This window comes from Cibotium barometz, chromosome 46 (assembly GCF_041138505.1).
Source record: "Cibotium barometz isolate CiBa-2024 chromosome 46, ASM4113850v1, whole genome shotgun sequence".
Classification (NCBI taxonomy): Eukaryota; Viridiplantae; Streptophyta; class Polypodiopsida; order Cyatheales; family Cibotiaceae; genus Cibotium; species Cibotium barometz.
Window position 1 is genome coordinate 15,598,165 of NC_141091.1, and position 8,899 is coordinate 15,607,063.

Genomic DNA, 8,899 nt, shown 5'->3' on the forward strand with positions numbered 1-8,899 from the left:
GTCCTTCTTGACATTGTAAAAGGCTGAATTGTGATGCTTGCAATTGAGATTGGAGAATATGGGTTTGCTAAGCTCCACTTGTAGTCAATCTTCTGCAGTAAAGATGATAAATCGCGGAAAGGAGTGTTTTCTCTTAATGGAGGGTCGATTGGATAGAGACGCCCATCAACCCAAAGATCTACATTTTTCTCCTTAGCTATCCTACGAGCTTGGATAGATTGTGCATCAGTAGGATGGGTTTTTAGAGCTGCCATACTCTTCAGGAATACGAATGTGTAAATCAACCTTCCATTTTCTAGCTTCACAAGGGGCTACACATAGCTTGCAAAGGCTCCATAGCTAAGCAAAGGAAGAAGCTAAAGCAAAGAGATCCTCAGAGAGAGAGAGAGAGAGAGAGAGAGAAATGAAATGAAATTTTATTATTGTCTTCAAAGGACCATAACGGGTCCATGAGACACATGTCGAACATACATGAATACATAAGTCGATGCGCTCGAGAGCCATAACGAGACCATAACGGGTCCATGAGACACATGTTGAATATACATGAATACATAAGTCGATGCGCTCGAGAGCCTCATCGGAAAGCATAATGAAACTGAAATGCATGAAACTAGAACTAAAACTGAAATGAAAATAAAAAAGCTATGTAGCAGAGAGAGAGAGAGAGAGAGAGAGAGAGAGAGAGAGACTGTTAAAACTTTGCTGTTGGAGGTTTGTTGTTGGAGGTTTAACACAAATCCATTTTTCTAAGTAGAAATTTATATTTTTGATATACAAATATACTAACATGGAGTTTTTCATCAATAAATTATATTTATGAGAAAAATTTAAAAATAATAATTAGTGGGGTCCCCACAATTTCGCGATCTCATGAATGTGTTGGTTCTTGATAGTTAGTTATGTTTATGGGGTTGTGGGGACCTGACAGTTAGTTATGGATGTACTGGCTCTTGAGAGGCTTTTGACGTGACCCTTGAATTACAAGTGTGAGACCTCTCTGTCCCCTCCGCACACCGGATTCCCAGTTGCTACTAGCAGTAGCAGCAGCAGTAGTGGAAGTAGCTTCCTCATTCGCAGGGCAGGGTTTCCCACTCGAGGACTCGCCCTCAAATGTCCGGACACGAGACTAATCTGGTGGTCATTCCGAAACCAAAGCTCGGAAAATTTTCCTTACTCGAAAAACGGGGACGATTCCACCTTTTTGATTTTCTTAACGACTTTTCTGACGGGTTAAAGAGATTAAACTATCCTTCACCTGATTAAACCAGACAGAAGGAAAACTGTCACTGACTTAATTTGAAGAATCAACGCTTTTTTCTAACCGAAATCAGGTACAGTAATTATTTGAGGAAATCAACGCTTTTTTCCTAACCAAATCAGGCATAGCCGTTAATCTACTCATTTGAGAAATTCTTCAGGTTTTTATTTAACTACTTGAATTCTAAGCATATTCATATTATTTCAATTTAATTATTAAACTCCATTGATTCCAGCCTAACCCCATCCGGCCCATGGGTTAGCCACCACCCAGCCAGCTGGAATCGGTAGAACCAGACAATTACTCACCCACCCATAATTGAATGCCTTTCTTAACTTTTGCTTTCGAATACAGATACGCACACACTCCTCTTTAAAACTTTAACATATAAAATAATCCATTGACAAACAGTTATTGGTTATAGATGTCATAACTCAAAATTTCCATCCAGTCTCTTGTTTCTCAAAAAATAGTGTCACTCTGGACTCTCCGTTGAGACCAGCTGGTTAGCAATGAGATCGAGTAATAGATTACAATGATCATTTCGTCCATCATACATATCTTCCACGACATACGCATGGGTGTCCTAGGCACGGCAAGCCCGTGCATCACCTAGTCAGAACCCTCCAAGATCCTCCTTAGGTGTCCTGGCACCTCACTCATGGACCGCTTCGTCGGCCCTCGTCCATCATACCGAAAGCTCCAGCATTCTGGCGTAAGACAATCCTTTAAGAAAATAGGGTTTCTATGCAAGTTTTCAGTTTGATTTTCTTTTGAATACAAGGAGTATTTCTTGAATCAGTATCCCCAAACTTCTTGATCGTAATTCTGAATTTCATACCAAAATTCCTCGAATTCTGTAACCTTGATCCACAGATCAATTCGAAGTGTCTCAAACTTAGTTTCAGATTTGGCGGGAGTTTTGAGTGTATTTTTCTAAACTGGTCACATCTTCTTTCCTCGAAACTGACAAAAAAGTTTGGTCTTGGTCATAGTCTGATTCAAGGTTCGAGTCGGATAAGATTTTTCCTAAATTTTCTTTTTACAAACTGTGTGAATATAAAACGATATAAATTTCTCTCTTAGAGTATTTAATTATTCATTTATCAAATACTCATAGAATTTAAACATAGAATTCAAGAGAATTCTAATTTTGATATAAAAATTCTTTATGCATCTATTTATGCAGAAAAATCAACTTCAATGGGAATAACACTTTTATATTTAAAAAATCCTTTTATGCATCTATTTATGCATAAAATCAAACTTAATAAGAATAACACTTTTAAAATAAAAAGAATTTCTTTATGCATAAAAATCAATTTCAATGGGAATAACACTTTTAAAAAAAATTCCTTGTATGCATCTATTTATTGATAAAATCAAATTTAATAGGAATAACACTTTTATAATAAAAAAATTTCCTTTATGCATCTTTCTATGCATAAAAATCAATTTCAATGAGAATAACACTTTTATAATAAAAAAATTTTCCATTATGCATCTTTCTATGCATAGAAATCAATTTAATAAGAATAACACTTTTATAATAATAAAAAATCCATTATGTATCTTTCTATGCATAGAAATTATCAATTTAATAATAATAACACTTTTATAATAAAAAAATTTCATTATGCATCTTTCTATGCATAGAAATTAAATTTAATAAGAATAACACCTTTATAATTTTAAAAAAAATCCATTATGCATCTTTCTATGCATAGAAATCAATTTAATAAGAATAACACTTTTATAATTAAAAAACTTCCATTATGCATCTTTCTATGCATAGAAATTAAATTTAATAAGAATAACACTTTTATAATAATAAAATTTCCATTATGCATCTTTCTATGCATAGAAATCATTTTAATAAGAATAACACTTTTATAATAATAAAAATTCCATTATGCATCTTTCTATGCATAGAAATCAATTTAATTAGAATAACATTTTTATAATAAAAAATTCCATTATGCATCTTTCTATGCATAGAAATTAAATTTAATAAGAATAACACTTTTATAATTTAAAAAAAATCCATTATGCATCTTTCTGTGCATAGAAATTAAATTTAATAAGAATAATACTTTTATAATAAAAAAATTCCATTATGCATCTTTCTATGCATAGAATCAATTTAATAAGAATAACACTTTTATAATTAAAAAAAATTCATTATGCATCTTTCTATGCATAGAAATTAAATTTAATAAGAATAACACTTTTATAAAAATTAAAAAATTTTCATTATGCTTCTTTCTATGCATAGAATCAATTTAATAAGAATAACACTTTTATAATTAAAAAATTTCATTATGCATCTTTCTATGCATAGAAATCAAATTTAATAATTAATATCAGTGATATCCATGCATATTCATAGGTGAATATGTACATGGAGTAATTAGAATATTTATTTTAGATGAAAAAATGGTGGGGATTACTCTTTTGGTAAACATAAAAACAAACTTTCTTTTTCACAAAATCCTAGAAAATTTTACCATAACCTCCTTTGTATGGCTGACCATTTCTTATTTTTATCATTCTTTATTTAACTTAAATTAACCCAAATTAGATTCATAGAACTCTAAGCTACACAATTTTCTAAATTCAAGAGAGTAAACAATAAGAAGAGTTTAGTTAATCTCTTAGTTAATCTTTCTAGGATTAAGAAAGGCTTGAATGTAAAGAAGAGAAGGGGGTGGCCTTTTCCTCAAAGGCATAGCATTTGAATTTAATTCAATCAACTGTAAAACATGAAAATCAAGAAAACCATAGATTTAAAATTAAACAAGTAAGAAAATTAGCTTACATGGAGCTTGTAAGCTTTCCTTTGGCTTGAGGGATTGAGGGTTCTACTCTTGTTTGAAGCAAGAGTGGCCACCAATGCACTTTGGAGAGGATTAGGCCAAAAATTATTAAGAAATTCAATGTAGATGGCTCAGGACAGGAGCAGAGTAACAGTGCATAAACACCATTAAGCTTTTACAAAGGAGGAGGCTTCCATTTATAGGAAAAAGTGAGCCTCTAACCAAGCAAACTAATTCCAGAATTTTCCAGATCAGTTTGGTCAATTTTTAACCATTTTTGGGTCAGTTCAGCTTACTTTTGGGATCTAGTTTTGAAATAGGAGAGATGAAATAGGAGAGAGGAGAGATGAAATATCTCAGTTTATTGATTAAAAATTTAGAGTAATGATGAGAAAAAAGGTGCCTACTTCATGAGGGGAGATCCCCACTCTAAGAGGTGTCAAAATTCAGTTTTTTAATTGTTTTCTTTAGTCCTTAGTCCACTCTTCATCTTATGTGAGCATTTACTCATTTTTGGGGGGGTTTTCTTTTATTCTTCAATTTATCTCCTCCCCTTGCATTTGGATTAATCTTATTGGTCCATAAGAACCTTAATCCAAAAATTTTAAAAAATCTGGACCCTTAGGCAGCTAAGGTCTTTTGTGCACATTATAATTTATTTCTAATGCACCTTAGGAATTTCTTTTTAAACTTTTGTTTGGGAGAAATTTATTTTAATAAGAAGGGATATTTTTCCATCCAAAGATATCTAAAAACTGAATTATCTCTCTCAAGAATATTTTCTCTCTCTAGACCAAAATAGGTAGAAACAAGATATTTTATTATTCTGAAAAGGGGATTGATTACAGGGGAAGAAAATGGACATCTTGAGGGGCTGGGGAGGAATCTTACAACAAGCTTTTTGGAGGGAAATTTTTATTTTCATCATACATATTGGTTGGGTGGTACTTTTTTCACCTCAAAATATTAAAAAAATTTAAAATTTTTCACTCTTTGGGGCCCACCTAAATATGAGAATGTTTTGCTGATGTGTTAGGGAGATATGGTGGGAGTTAATGAGAAAGGATATTTCAAACTGACAAGAAAGATTCAATTTGTATAGAGAGTGAAGATAAAAAATTCATATATATTAGTTGGGTGGTGTTTTTTCAACCTCAAAATGTAAAAAATTAAAAATTAAAAATTTTCACTTTTTGAATCCCACCTAAATATGAGAATATTTTGCTGATGTGGAAGGGAGATATGGTGGGAGTTCATGAGAAAGGAGATTTCAAACTGACAACAAAGATTCAATTGTAGAGAGTGAAGATAAAAAATTCAAAAAGTAAGAGAGAAAGTATGAGAAAAGTCAAAAAGTAAGAGAGAGAGTATGAGAATATTCTTTTTAAAAAGTGAAACTAGGGGGGTATGGCTGATGTGGCAAGGCAAAAAAAAGGGGTCATCATAGCCTTTGTCTCCCTTAAACCCATCTTTTTAAGCTCTAATCCCTTAAAATTAGGAATCCTTAGGAGGCCCTTTTTGGGTCCGATCCTCGAATGTTATTTTGGAGCTCAAAGAGGTTTTACAATATGAAGGCATATGACAATGCCAAACTCTCCTCACCAGAGGTAGTGAATAATCTAGTTTAGGAGTTGAAGAGTGGATTTATCACTGAGAAGATTTTTTCATAGTTGGGAAAGAGATACTTTATGAGGCATGGGAGAATCTAAATTCTTGTGGAACTTAAGGATTGGCATGTCCAACTGACGTTTCTGATCGGTAAAGCTAAAATTTGGGCTAACTTCTTTTTCAAATGTAGGACTCCATGGTGGGATTTGTGGTGGGAGAAGGATTGGTAGAAGAGGTGAGTTGCATGGAATGAGTGATGTTGGTAAGGGAGACATAGTAGAAAAGGATGGTGGTGAAGTGGATAGTGGGGTGGAAAATGTGGGTGTGGATTTGGGTGAAGGGGGTGGTGTGAGGCTGACTACCCAAGGACGGAGTCTTTAGCACCAAGTTTGGATCCAGAATATATTGATGTGGCTACATCAACAAGGAGACATATTACTATGATTAACAGGGTGCTCAGGATGTAGGGATTGTGAATGACTTGCCTGTGGTTTTTTCGTGTAAGAGACCAGTATCAACTTTGCCATTTAAAATGACCCAAAAGAGCTTTTTAGGGATCCTTTTTTTCCTTTTGAACCCTCGTACCTAGATGAGGAGGGCGATGGCTCTGAAAAGCTGATGCAGATGTTGTCATCCAATAATGGCATCATATAGTATTCCATTATTATTGACAATGACTGCACTATCAGTTGTGGGATGGAAGATGTTGTCGAATCCATAAGCTCCAAGGTTTGGTAATCAATCTACCATCAGACAGCAGATGAAATATGTAGGAGATTATGCTTTAGTGATGTGGATGTGGTAAGTGTGAAAAAATGTTAAATTTTTTTTGGGGAAAAATGCATAACTGCAAATAGTGGGAAGACAGAAATCAATGGGGAGTGCTTGCCATTTATGAGGGGGATTGGGGATGATTTGAGCAAAAACGTGGAGAAGCAAAGAGAGGGTTTCTCGTGCATAATCATGCCTAATCATGGATAAAGAAGGCTTAATTGGGATAAATTTAAGATTGAAGAGGGAAGACAAGGAGGAGAAATGGTGCATGCTGGCTAATTTTTTGAATATTTAATCATTAATTAATTATCTATTGGAGAAATGGCCAAATTTGTAATAATAATTAGTGGATTTGACAAAAACTCAATCAGATATTTTTCTTTGTCTTTGAATGTGTTTTAGAGTCTACAAAAATTATCTCATGAGTTTCTAAGGCTGTTTGCTAATTTCTAAAATAAAAAACCTACTTTTTAGTGCTAAAAATGATGTATTTTGGTCATTAAAATTAGGTGTTCTGTGAAAAATGGCATTTTATATTTTTCGTTGCCTTGAATTATTGGTTCAATTTCCTACAAATTACAACACAATTTTTTGAATAATTTTACTAATTTTAAATAATAAAAAACATAAATTTTAAGTAAAAAGTAATAATTTTGGGCTAATAAATAATCAAAATAAATAAGAAATGAACGGAAAATTAACGAATAGTTAATGGTTTCTGATTTTAAATTTAGATTCTTCTCAAAAAAATTAAGAAGGCTAAATTATTAGAGAAAATGATAAAAATAAAATTTCAGTAAAAAATGACCATATTGATAAAACCTTCAAAAATTAATATGTGTTGATAGAGAAAGAATTTGGGGTAGGTAAAAAAGAGATAAATGCTTTTCTTTTTGCGAAGAATTTTTTTTAAATTTAGTAATTATTTAATTTATCCATGAAATACTTCCTTTGTAAAAGGACCTTGAAAATTGAAAAAAGTGGATGTTGAGACAGTAGTATTTTTATCTATTTGTTGATGAGACAAGGAGTTTGGGTTGTGTTTGTTTTGAATGGATGCAAAGTCTTTTGATTTGATGTTTTAGTTGTGATGAAGATGTTGTTTTCATTGCATTCATGGAGATAGAATATGTGTGTGTGTCTGTTTGATGTTTGGGGAGCTAATGCTGAGTCACTAATGCTGACTCAGTCAGCATCAGACGAGAAGGTAGAGAGTCAAGGAAGGTGAGCTAAACATCAGATATAGTTAGTTGAAGGAGTAGAGGGCTAGAATTGGTATATCCGGATTGAAGGGTTGTGGTTTTGAGTCAGGTCTGACAGTCAGAGAACTGTCACCAATCAACAGTCATCACAGTAGTAAGACTGATTAGTGGGCTGACTGGTAATCCAAAGTCAGCTGTGAGTCAGTTGCTATTGAGATTTCATAGTGCTGGATCCTTACAAGAATAGAGTTTTTTTAGAGTCATGGACACATAAGAGAAGACATTTGGTTCAGCTAAGTCAGTTGAATCAGTTGAGTTAGTTGAATCAGCTAAGCCTATTTCAGTAGTTGAGTTAGTTGAATCAGCTGAGCCTATTTCAGCAGTTGAAAGAGCAACTAACTAGTTCATCAGAGAGGTTCTGAGGGTAAGAACTTGACGTTATTTGATGTTGGAGAAAGGTTGGAGAGCTTGGAGGATGTTTGTCTTATTAGGGACAAGAGGTTCTGAGGGTAAGAACTTGAGGTTATTTGATGTTGGAGGAAGGTTGGAGAGCCTAGAGGGAATTTATCTTACTAGGGACAAGAGGAAGATTTTGATTCATATTTTAGTCAGTTGAAGGTCAGCTGGGTTGTATTCAAGTCGACTGTGTCAACGGAAGGTCATTAGAGGGTTAGAGCCTAGAGGACTCATTTCAGACAGCATCAGCCATCCAATTCGGTTTACAATCAGTTATGTGTCAACCTTCCTATGGGACTTGTGCATAATTAACATGTTCATCATTGAAGTGCCCTTTGGAGCCAGAGCTTTGTATTAGTTGGAGGAGATGCTGAGTAATAATGTAGTGAAGCTTTAAAATGTCCAATGATGGATATAGTGGTGAATCCCCTAAGTTAAGATAATAGTATGTAGCTTGTGCTTCTGAGATTCCTGAATTCCACATCCATGCTAAGTTGTTTTATAGTTTGTTTTAAAGAGTACTGCACATATTCTTTCAATGCAACCGCACGGTGAGTTCATGCATCTCCTCATCATTTGGGAATACATTTGACTTCATAAGAAGTAAATCCCATGCTTGAAAATTCAGAACTATCGATGGATGTAGATCAAGAGTTGCCACCAAGTCTTGTGGATTTTCCAACAATATATCATCATGTTATACTCCCATCACTATCGACGGATGTAGATCAAGATTTGTCACCAAGTCTTGTGGATTTTCAAAGAATATATCATCATGTAAT